This window comes from Ictidomys tridecemlineatus, chromosome 16, assembly GCF_052094955.1.
Source record: "Ictidomys tridecemlineatus isolate mIctTri1 chromosome 16, mIctTri1.hap1, whole genome shotgun sequence".
Classification (NCBI taxonomy): domain Eukaryota; kingdom Metazoa; phylum Chordata; class Mammalia; order Rodentia; family Sciuridae; genus Ictidomys; species Ictidomys tridecemlineatus.
In genome coordinates this window covers 30,996,089-31,009,468 of record NC_135492.1, presented here as the reverse complement: position 1 = coordinate 31,009,468, position 13,380 = coordinate 30,996,089, and positions in this window count along the sequence as shown.

The window sequence follows — 13,380 nt, the reverse complement described above, 5'->3', positions numbered from 1 at the left end:
CATTGTTTAGGTCAAGCCCTAGCTACAAGAGATCCAGGGATCCTGAAGGATGAGTGGCTTAGGTGAAAGAAGAGGAGACAGGACTATAGTTTCAAGTTATGAGCAGCCTTCAGAAGTACCTACTGTCCCTAGAGGGGCCTTTATTTTTAAACATTTTTTACAAGTGTTTTTTCATGTAGTTAATAGATAGCTTCTAAGCTCAAAATTTCTTTGATTTACATAATTTTAAAAGTTACACTATTTTCAGATATATATTAATTACCTAAGATATTGAGTGCATTGTTTAAAATATTTTCCTGTAACCTTTGCCATTCACGATTAAGCTTTTACATTTTCACCTCAATCAATAAGTGCTAGACTACACAACTTGACTACATGTATCTTGACCTATTATTAACTTTTAACTTTAAAGCACACATATAATTATATCATTAACCATTAACTTTAGAGCATACCTATTATTATTGGTAAGATTTCTTACTTCTAAAGTCCCAATAAAACACTTAAAGTAGTTAAAGCCTATTACTTAAAAGCACTTTTCTGAAGTGCTTCTAAAATGTATATTAATTTTATATTATTCTATTTTTAATTCCAAAGGTAATTTTCTTTTTCATATGACCTATTTAATTGCTTTAAGAGTTTCTTTGATACTTTTCCAAAATACAACTATTCTTATGTTTTTGTAATCTTTAACAAAAGAGCAGGCTCTTCAGCACAACTCATTTACCATTAACAATGTATTTCCCATTTTGATCATGAATTCCTGTGTAAGGCAAAAGAGGGCCTGTTACTGAAGGGAAATGTATGTTGCACAGATTATAGACTAAGAATGTGGGGCTTAGTGCAAATTGTTAAGTTTTTCTCAAGAACCTTGAGATTTGTAAGATTTTCTTCATAAATTTTTGAAGCATAACACTATTGTTTGAATCCTGAGAGATATCAAAAAAAATCTCCAGGTATGTCTTAATTGTATCTTTAGTCTCATTTTGGGAATGTTTCTGCCATTTCAGTCAACATGTACTTTTATTATTTATTGATATATACCCCCATTTTCCATATTGTGAGTATCATAAACAATACATTTAACCCTCCATATGGTTTCAGTTTCCAAATGGTGTAGCTCTGCCTTGGCATCTCCCATGCTGTGACCCTATCAGACAGAGGGTGCAGGAATAACTTAACCACATTATCTATAAGACACCAGCTATTTTTCATATGACTTCTGTGGAACTTGTGATTGAATCTTGAGTTCCAGCCTATGGTGGGTCAATTAATTGTCACTGGATAACAAGTCATTCTAGAACTTATTGGCTCACTCGACCCCTGAGCCAAATCCCCAGAAGTATTTTGTATTTTGTTTAAAGAAGTGCTTAGCACTTCTCCCTTGCTGAAGCTGGCATGGAACTCATGATCCTTTGGCTTCAGCCTTCCAGAACCCTGGGATTACAGAAGTGCACCACTGCACTCACCTCTGTTCACAATTTTAATGCCAGCATTTCCTCTTTGCCTTATCAACTATTTTTATGCTATATTTCAAATGGATGCAGTATTTCTATTTTTTCTTCCAAGAACTAGATGACAGTTTACAGATTTTGCTTTCTCTTTGTGAGCATTTCACATGAGAAAAAAAGCAGAAACAATGAGATTATTAGAAATGATGTGAAGAAAGAAAAAGGTGACACTTTAAAGAGAGAGAATGTGTCCTCTCTGTAAAGAGAAGAGCATGGCTCTCTTTCTCTCCATTTTTATTAGAGATCTGAAAAAAAATTTTAAAGAATCCTGCCCAGGTACCCTTTTTGACTTTGGACTGACAGCAGGATAATATCAAACTCTCAAGTATCCAGTGCCATAAAATCTTTAGGTTAATTAGCCTCATGTTCATGATTTATAATTGAATTCTTAATCATAAACTCTTGCAGATTTTATGGTTAGTAGGAATTATCTTTATTTCACTGAGTTTCAGAATCTGATCTTCAACAAGATCACGAAAGTCTCCCCTTTAGTGTAACTTGTGTTCCTCTTACAAACATTATTTTGAAACTGAATTTTTCTGCAGGTAATAGTTTGTTAAAGAATGTAACACATCGTGTCAAGTTAATCCAGAAAGGGTGCAAGACAATTGCTTCTTTGAAAAAAAAGCATAGGGTCAATGTGTTGAGCCTATTTTTTAATTTATTGTTTATTGCGTTGAAACCAGAGCTAGTCGACCACTGAGCTACATCACCAGCTCCTTTTTTATATTTTATTTACAGACAAGATCTCATTGATTTGCTTAGTGCCTGGCTGATACGTTGCTGAGACTGGCTCTAAATTCATGATTCTCCTGTCTCACCCTCCCAAGCTGCTAGGAATACAGGTATGTGGCACTATGCCCAACCTACCATTTACCTTAAAAGTACTTCAGTTCTTTTACCAGGTTCTGTGAAAATTACTACAATGAAAATATAAACGTAGTCTTTTCTATGATCTAATGACTCCAATTTTTTTAGATACATATCCAGAATTACTACTACTGAATCATATTACACTTTTATTTTAATTTATTGAAGAACCTTAATACCATTTTCAAAAATAGCTTTATTCCATTTATATTCTCACCAGCATTTTTACAAGTGAATCATTATATCCATGCTCACATGCTCTGGAGTACCTACTTTCAGATTTTTATTTTTTACTTCTAAATATTTTACTTATTTATTTACTAGTCATAGATAGACAAATCACTTTTATTTTATTTATTTGTTTTTATGTGGTTCTGATGCTTAAACACAGTGCCTCCCATGTGCTAGGGAAGCACTCTATAACTGAGCCAGAACCCCACCCCTATCTTTCAGATTTTTATCACAGGCTTTCTGAAAGGACTGCTTAGGGTGAAGGAAAGTTTTCATTTGACTGATACATTAAATTTCTGAGGCAAGTGTGTTATATTCCAGGCTGTCAAGTAGCTAGGAGAAGAGTGTACTGTATTTTCTGTGGTGAAACAGGAATCTGTGATTGCTAACACATTTTTAACCCTACTGCTGCAAATTTTAGTTTTTGGAAGTAGTTACAAACAATGCAAATCCAACTATTTGTAATGTATGAATATTTGCACATGCTCAGTCTCTGTTGCTTATAGAAATTGCACATTTAGGATATACCCCCTGGAACAGAAGTCACTAATTTTAGATGCTCAGTACATGGAGAAACTACTTCTGAAAACAACTGGAAGGCCTGGAATTATTACTGGGGTAAACAAGGGTAGGTCAGGGCTCAGAAAGTTCTCAAATATTATTGAGTCTATCAGTAGTTTGTTTAATTTTCCTTTTTGATACCTATAATTGAGTTGAGAGAGAAGCAATTCTTCCGGAAACAGAAGTTAGCAAAACCACTGGAACTTAGGCCTACTGCAGGAAAGGGGCGCCCTTTCTCTAGAAACTTCCAGATGACTGGGATAAAAAAGTAACAATTAGCATTTGGAAGATCATTCTCAGAAAACACCATAAAGAGTAGCAGAAATATCTGAGGGGTTTGTTGAGAGCCACAGCAAAAGGGACCCCAGCAAACTTTTAGCTGCCAGCAAACTTCCAGCTGCCAGCTGATGATTGGCTCACAGTGGCCCCAGCAACATCTAGCTGATTGGCTCCTCTGCGGTGATGTTCATTGGGCTGTTTCCCTGCCCTTCAGACTGCCAGCTGATGATTGGCTCACAGCGGCCCCAGCAACATCTAGCTGATTGGCTCCTCCACGGAGCTGCTCATTGGGGGACTTCTTTGGCTCTGCCCACACAACCCAGCCAATCGGCCTCAAGAGCAGGAGAATTGTGGGAGGTGGAGAGGCTGGTGTGGGAGTGAGAGGCGTGTGGAAGCCGGTGGTGGCAGTTGGGCTCTGAGGGTTTTTTCCATGAGGAGCTGTTTTGTTTGGCGTTTGTAGTTCTAAAAATAAAGTTAGTTTCTTTTGACAAGTGGCTCCTGATTTGTGCCAAGCCAGACTTCGGCATTTAGTGGCTCGCACGGGGAGTGACTGAGGGTAAGTAAACTGCCCGCCCCTGAGGGCAGGGCGAGAGGATGGGTAGCCATTCTAAGTTTACTCTTTTGTTTTGCTTCATTTTTGTTTTAACTTGCCTATCCCTGGAGATGAGTGAGAGGGAAGAAAAACCGCTCACATTTGAGAAAAAACTATTTGCGTCTGAGGAACAGATAGGGAGAAAGGACGGATGCATATGTCAGGTTCCATGTCAGGAGGATAGAAAGGCTGATATAATGATTTTGTGTGGTTTCATTTTTATTGCATTCTGTCTCGGTTTTGTTTGGCATCATCTTGTTGGGTTGTATTATAGTAGAAATATGGGATCAGCAATTAGTAAAAAACAAACCGAAAGAGTGTTAAGTAAATTGTTAGAGCAAGGAAGCTTCCCAGTAAAATCAAGAGCAGTCAGGGCATACGTTGATATAATACAAAAATATATCCCATGACTTTTTAAGGAGGAGTTGTTAGATATATCACAATGGAATCATCATGGTGAAGATTTAAAAAGAATAGAAAAGAACAACCCAGGGACTCTGCCAGTTGGCACATTGCCATTGTTGACGTACGTATCTGGTTTGCTTAGTCCAAAGCCTTCAGTTCAGACAAAGGTAGAGGAAGGAGAAGACATATTGATTCAAGTAAAAGAGAAGGTCTCTCAAGTTAGTCAGAAAGAGGAAAAGATTCAAGTACAAGAGAAGGTCTTTCGAGCTAGTGAGACAGAGGAAGGAAGTTTAGAGCAGAAAAAGCCATCAGGGGAAAAGTTACAACAGGAGACTGCTAATAACATCTTTCTATCACAGAGCGAAAGTGTCCAACCAACAGCACCACCTCTACCAGAGGGCATAAGTGTCCAATCAACAGCACCACCTCCATATGCTAGGAGACCCCCAACCCCCGCAGTTGATAGTTGGGATCCTGAGACAGGATCTCAAGTATGCCCTGTATTTGAGGTAGGAGGGCAGCGAATTCACCAGGCTTTAAATTTGAAATCAGTGAAGAAGCTAAAAGAGGCTGTAACAACCTATGGTCCTCAAGCACCCTTCACTGTAAGCTTGGTCGAATCCATTACCGACTTAAACATGATGCCAGCAGATTGGGCAATTGTTTGTAAAGCTGTGTTAACTGGAGGACAATACCTGTTATGGAAGGTTGCCAATGAGGAATTTTGCAAGGAGACGGCTAGTCGAAATGCAGCAGCTGGTTATTTTCAGAGAAATCTAGATATGTTGTTAGGAAAGGGACCTTATGAGGATCGGCAGCAACAACTTGCATATGATCCTGGTGTATATTTACAAATTGCTGTAAATGCAGTTAAGGCATGGAAGACTTTACAAGGACATGGAGGTTTACAAGGTCAATTATCTAAGATAATACAAGGAGCTAATGAACCTTACGCTGAATTTGTAGATAGGCTTATTCAAACAGCTACCAGAGTTTTTGGGAATACAGAACAAGCAATGCCATTAATAAAACAACTGGCTTATGACCAAGCGAATCGTTGGTGCAGAGATATCATTAGGCCATGGAAACAGGAAGATTTAAACACATATATTAAATTATGTAGAGACATTAATGAACAAGAGCAAGTCATGGCAGCTGCAGTAAAACAGGCTTTAGATGCCAGAGACATTAATGAACAAGGGCAAATTGTGGCAGCTGCAGTAAAACAGGCTTTAGATGCCAGAGACATTAATGAACAAGGGCAAATTGTGGCAGCTGCAGTAAAACAGGCTTTAGATGCCAGGCCAAGAACATGCTACAATTGTGAACAAACAGGACATTTTAAAAGGAATTGCCCAATAGGAGGAGGGTTTAACAAAACTAGGTATCAAAGGAGTAGAATACCGGGTATTTGCCCACGATGCCATAGAGGGAAACATTGGGCTAATGAATGCCGTTCTCAAACCACCATAGAGGGTACTGCATTATCAGAAAATGAACAAGGACCAGGTGTTTATCCACGATATCATGGAGAAAGGCATCGGGCTCCATTGCCAAAAAATGGACAGGGGGGGCCCAATGCTCCGGGGCCCAAAACCACAAATATACGGAGCACTGGAGGAACCCAGCAAACCCATCAGGTTAGTGCCCAGGACACACTGTCCATCAGATCCCTCATTAGACAAACCAGAGGGAGCGCAGGGTTGGACATCTGCGCCTCTGCCAGATCAGTACTAACTCCAGAGATGGGAGTTCAAATCATTCCCACAGGGGTGAAAGGACCTCTTCCCAAAGGAAAAGTAGGCTTATTATTGGGACACAGCTCTTCTACTCTAAAAGGAGTTATGATAATTCTTGGGGTAATTGATCCCGATTATGAAGGTGAAATAAAAATTATAGCCAGTTCTCCAAAGGGTATATCAGTAATTTCACCAGGAGATAGAATAGCACAGTTACTAATAATACCCAGCATACATGATAAATTTTCCAGTCGTACTGTAGAAAGAGGTTCCAAGGGATTAGGCTCCACAGGTGTAGACTGGGCTATGCTGTCTTTAAATTTAGATTCTCGCCCCATGCTAAAACTAAATATTCAAGGACATGAATTTAATGGCTACTGGATACAGGTGTAGACTTTAGCATTATCTCTCATCAAGAATGGCCAAAACACTGGCCATTACAACAAGCCACTGAAAAGCTTCAAGGCCTGGGAGTGGCGACTAATCCCCATAGAAGTGCAATGGTATTAGATTGGAAGGATCCTGAAGGATGTGAAGGAACTTTACAGCCATATGTATTGGATCATCTTCCCGTAAATTTATGGGGATGAGATGTCCTAGATCAATTAGGTTTGACATTAACAAATAACATCAACCAAAATGCACCCACTATTATGACTACACAAGGTTTTAGGAAAGGAAAAAGATTAGAAAAACAAGAACAAGGTACAGCAGCACCAATACAAATAGATCAAGGAACGGACAGACATGGGTTGGATTTTCAGAAAGGGCCACTGAGACAATAAAAATTACTTGGAAATCAGAAAGACCAGTATGGGTTTCTCAGTGGCCCGTGACTAAAGAAAGATACAAGCAGCCCATGACCTGGTCAAACAACAATTATCAGAAGGACATGTACCACCTTCTGTATCTCCCCATAATACTTCCATTTTTGTCAATAAAAAGAAATCTGGTAAATGGAGATTATTGCAAGATTTAAGAGCCATGAATAATGAGACGGTTATTATGGAACCTGCTCAATCGGGGATTCCTCAATTGTCTGCTTTGCCAAAAACTTGGTATGTTTTAGTTATAGATATTAAAGATTGTTTTTTTTTCAATTTCAATTCATCTTGAGGATAGTTCACATTTTGCATTTACTATACCTGCACTGAATCATGAAGGTAGGTCCTGATCAGAGATATGAGTGAAAAGTACTCCCTCAAGGGATGGCTAACAGCCCAACTATGTGTCAAATTTATGTTAACAAAGTAATCCAGCCACTTAGAAATCAAAATCCTGAACTACAAATATTTCACTATATGGATGATGTATTATTAGCACACAAAGATAAAAACACATTGCTAGAATGTTATGCCACACTCACAAACTTATTAAAAAATTATAATCTAGAGATAGCAATAGATAAAGTACAATTAAATTTTCAAATTAATTATTTAGGAGTTCTGTTATCCTCAACCATGGTCCGTCCACCAAAAATTCAAATACGAGTAGATCAACTCAAATCATTTAACGACTTTCAAAAGTTATTAAGAGACATAAATTAGATAAGGACTTATCTAGGTATACCAACAGGAGAGTTTGGACCTTTATTTGATATCCTAAAAGGTCCATCAGATCCAAATTCACCCCAAATGTTAACACCTGAAGCAAGAAAGGCATTAAAAATCATTGAAACATATATGGAAAATATGCATTTGGATAGAATTGATATAAGTTTGCCTTTATTATTTATTGTACTACCAACAAAAAATATTCCTACAGGAGTATTTTGGCAAGAAGGTCCATTATTATGGATACATTTATCTTATTCTCCTAACACTACTCTTACTAGGTATCCTGAGGCTGTAGGACAATTAATACTCAAAGGAATAAAAGCAGCAAAGGGAGTGTTTGGAATTTCATCCAATAAAATTATTAGTCCATATACTATGAATCAAATTGATGAATTAGCTAATGAGCTAAATACTTGGGCAATAATCATGTGCAAATCTAATGTTTCATTTGATAACCACTTACCATCTAATCTTTTATTGTCTTTTTGGTCATCGCATCCTGTAATTTTTCGAGAAATGACAAGAAAAACACCTATCATGAATGCTCCAAATATATTCACTGATGGGTCAAATAATGGTACAGCAGCAATAGTTACCAAACTTTTACATTTTTAGTTCCCAAACAATCAGCTGAAAATGTAGAGCTTAATGCAGTATTACAAGCTTTTGTGATGTTTAAAGGTTCTGTATTTAATTTTTTTTCTGATAATCAGTATATAGTTAATGCTATAGTATCCCTTGAAGACGCTGGTAGGATTTCCCCTTCCTCTACTGTTTTCTCTTTGCTTTCCAGTATACAAAGTCTAATCTGGGACAGAAAATATCCATTCTTTATAGGACATATCAGGGCACATACAGGATTGCCTGGAGCCCTTAGTTTGGGCAATGATTTAGCAGATAAAACTACACATGACATACATATTTTCCCTACACTAGAAGGAGCTACAAATTTTCATAAAAAGTTCCATGTCAATGCTAATATTTTACAAAAGCGTTTTAAAATAACTAAGGAACAAGCTAGACAAATAATAAAACAATGTCTAAATTTTGTGACCATTTTACCACAAGTTAATCTTGGAGTCAATCCTAGAGGACTGATACCTAACCATATTTGGCAGATGGACGTCACACACTTGCCAGAATTTGAAAAATAAAATATTTGCATGTTACAGTTGATACTTCTTCTGGATTTTTGATGGGCTCCCTTCATGCCGGAGAAAAAACTAAAGATGTTATAGCTCATTGCTTACAAAATTTTGCCACTGTGGGTGTTCCAAAACAGTTCAAAACAGATAATGCCCCTGGTTATACTTCTGCCTCTTTTAAACAATTTTGCTCATAATTTGGCATTACTCATATAACAGGAATCCCATACAATCCACAGGGACAAGGCATAGTTGAAAGAGCTCATCAAACTATTAAAATGTACTTATTAAAGCAAAAAGACGGAATTGGGAAGGGGTATATATTCCCCAAAGATAAACTTAAAATAACCCTTTTTACTATAAACTTTTTAAATTTGGATTCATCAGGACTTAGTGCTGCAGAAAGGCATATGTGTCCAAAAAAATGTACATAAGGCCAAGGTTCTTTGGAAAGATATTCTAACAGGACAATGGAAAGGTCCTGACCCAGTAATTGTCTGGAGTCAGGGGTCTGTTTGTGTGTTTCCACAGGAAGAACAGCAGCCGATTTGGATTCCAGAGAGATTAACCAAGGTTCTGACCCAGTGATTGTCTGGAGTAAGGGGTCTGTTTGTGTGTTTCCACAGGGAGAACAGCAGCCAATTTGGATTCCAGAGAGATTAACTAAAGCGATTTCTACAGACCTAAAAGAAGATGATTTAGCTCAAATCCATAACAGCTGATATCCAAAACTCCAATTTGGCTATCCCTACATCTGCGACAGAACCAGGATGCTTTTTTCAATATCTAATTTATTATTGCCCTTTCCCATATCATGAAGTTCTATTTTGGTTTTTTTGAGCTCATACTGACCTAGGTTAATGTTTTGCTGATCAGTTCTATTTTTTTTTGACTATATAGAGTTTTTAAACATTGCAATAGAGATTTTACCTGTAAAAAGTTATAAGGCCTTTATTACTATGTTATGTGTTGTATGTATTATATTATGTGTGCACACTTGTGTTTAATGTTATATGTTTGAATGTACGTATGTCCATATATCATATATGATGAGCACTCATGAAAAAATGGATTCAAATATTTTTTTTTTATTTCACGTGATTTAAATGGTTTAATTTAAATTGGGTAAATTTAAAACTGTTAAGAATTGTTTTAATATGTAACAAAAAAGGAGGTTAACAGATCTGTTTGTTTACTTTCACCTTTCCTTTTCATTGTATTTAATAATTCTCTTCAAGATAATGTAAATTATTAAGAAAATTGTTTTCTTTTAGTGCCTTCTGGAATGTTACACAATTTTTTCTTTAGCCATTATTGCCAGAATTCCTATCTTCATCACAGTGCCGGTGAAGACAATGTAAATTGTTAAGAAAATTGTTTTTTTTTAGTGCCTTCTGGAATGTTACATAATCTTTACTTTAGCCATTATTGCCAGAATGTTAGTGCATCAACTTTTGGTAGTGTTGGGGTATTTTTGCTGATGATGTCATCGGTGGTACAATTTTTCCAACAAGAGCCGTCAATTGGCTTGGTGTATCTTCCTCCTTTCTGCTTATCATGATCATTCAGCTAAAATTTGGGGGCCAACAGAGGTGAGGCAAAGAACCTCACCCCCCCACTGGTACAAAGACCTCTCCACAGGTGTGGCTGTATACTGGACCGGTAGTCAATGACGGGTAAGATCCAATTACAATGGTACCAACCGAAGACAGGAGGCTGACGCCCTGAGGTCAGCTCATCCGAAGACGGGTAAGGACCATATGTAGTAATGGACAACCTAAGGCAGGCACGGTCCCTAAGCCACATGCTTGTTGTTTAAACAGAGAGGGGGAGATGTTGAGAGCCACAGCCAAAGGGGCCCCAGCAAACTTCCAGCTGCCAGCTGATGATTGGCTCACAGTGGCCCCAGCAACATCTAGCTGATTGGCTCCTCTGTGGTGATGTTCATTGGGCTGTTTCCCTGCCTGTCAGACTGCCAGCTGATGATTGGCTCACAGCGGCCCCAGCAACATCTAGCTGATTGGCTCCTCCACGGAGCTGCTTATTGGGGAACTTCTTTGGCTCTGCCCACACAACCCACCAATCGGCCTCAAGAGCAGGAGGATTGTGGGAGGTGGAGAGGATGGTGTGGGAGTGAGAGGCATGTGGAAGCCGGTGGTGGCAGTTGGGCTCTGAGGGTTTTTTCCCTGAGGAGCTGTTTTGTTTGGCGTTTGTAGTTCTAAAAATAAAGTTAGTTTCTTTTGACAAGTGGCTCCTGATTTGTGCCAAGCCAGACTTCGGCAGGGGTTCACAATTCAGAATTCATTTTTTACTTTGTTGATCATTTTATTATGGAGTCACTAGAGTTCCTTTTATACTCTGAATACTATGAAATAATTAAATAAGTAATGTAAAATATTCTCTCCTGCTCAGCAACTTGTTGTTTGAAAAAATATTTTCACATGTATGACTCCTCAGCAGCCACATGAATGTTTATAGCAGCTCAACTTGCAATAGCTAGAGTACGGACCAACCTAGGTGGTGCTCAAAAGATGAATAAATAAAGAAAATGTGGTATATATAATCAATGGAATATTAGTCAGTTTGAAAGTAGGCTAAAATTGTGACACTTTCTAGTACATGGTTGGAGTTGGAGAATATCATGTTAAATGAAATAAGCCAGTCTCGCAAAACCAAAGATGTTTTCTCTATTATGCTGATTCTAATTCAGGAGGGAGGGGGCACTGGGCCACAATAGCTTTACCTTACATTAACTTGAGGGAAGTGATGGGAGGGAGGGGAGAGGGATGTGGGAATAGAATAGATAGAAGTTGATTGAAACAGACATCACTACTGTATGTGTATATTTGACTACATTACTAATATGATTCTGCAACATGTACACTCAGAAAAATGAGAAATGATATCCCATGCAAGTATGATATACCAAAATATGTGTATATATGTATATATGCATTCTACTTTCATGGGGATAAATAAGAGTCTGGGGATGTGGCTTAGTGGTTAAGAACCCCTTGTATTATAATGAGTGAGACAGAAAACAGGGAAGACATATCAGAAGGCAGGATGGATCCACACAATTCCAACGAGCTTCCCATAATCCCTGCCCTAAAAACCAAGTACTTAGGGTCTGTGTGATATTGGTACATCTGTGAAAATTTGAAAAAAAATATTTTTTCTTATGATCTGAAAACATAAAAATGGACTTGCAAATTTCTACCAGGCCTGGTAGAATGGGTTGGAAACAGTACCTGGTAGAATGGGTTGGAAACAGTAGTCACATCCTATAGAATTCCATAGTCATTATTTTAATTGAACCACTTCAGCTGAGTTCCCAGCAAATGTGACTGCCATTGGGGTAAAGGTTCAGAGACCACATTGCTCTAGTTTAGATGAGTGTGAGATCAGCCTGGGCAACAGAGTCCACCACTATCTCAAGAAAAAAAAAAAGAGGGGGAGCCTTGTTGAGGGTGTAGCTCAGTGGTAAAGCAGCCTTTGGTTCAATCCCCTGTGGAGACCAGGACAGTGATTGGGAGACAAGTGTCTGAGATGCAGGTCTCTAATGACGTAATGGCAGTGACATGCTTGGTGACTGGAAAAGTTTCTATGCAAAACTATAGGATGCCTGGTTGTTATGGCAATGTTCTCCATGGGGGAGACTCTGTTGGGGGAGACTTTTCAGCTTTGACCTTATTCTCAGGCACAAAGTTCCTTGCTAAGTCAACCACAAAGTTTCACCAGTTCCGCTGATTTAAAGGACGCTTTAAAGTAACTTTAAAGGATGGACTTTCTTGAGAGTTGCACAGAGCTCTTAACATTGCACAATCCAACTATAGAATGTAACGGAGGAAATAGCTGCATACTGTTGCTAACTGTGTAACTTTCATAAATACAAAGAATAATGCTTGTATAGTCTTTAATATAATCAATGAAAGATATACAATAAAGATTGCTGGTGTAATTCTTTTTTTCTTTTTTTTTTAAAAAGAGATAATTTTTAATATTTGTTCATTTATATTTTTAGTTTTTTGTGGACATAACATCTTGTATTTTATTTATATGTGGTGCTGAAAATCAAACCTAGTGCCCCACACATGCCAGGTGAACGCGCTACCAAATGAGCCACATCCCCAGGCCCCCTGGCATAATTCTTTAGACCTGCTGCTCCATCATAAAGCAGTGCTCCACCCAATCCCAGATGCTGTATCTTCTGCATGTGTGACTCTTTATTTCTTCCAATGTTCCATCAAACCTAGCCAGAACCTGCTAGTTTGGCCACACTTGCCGCAGCATCACAAGTAACAAAAACAAATAAATAAACACCATCAATCTCTAATTAAATCACTTCACATATTTTTGGTATGTTAAAACAAGGTATATGGAAACTCCTATAAAATCTGATGTGCTTCACAGAATATTTAATAGTCTAACATTTTCTAATTCATTAAATATGGAAATATGAGAGTTCTAACTGGGCATCCTGAAATGTTT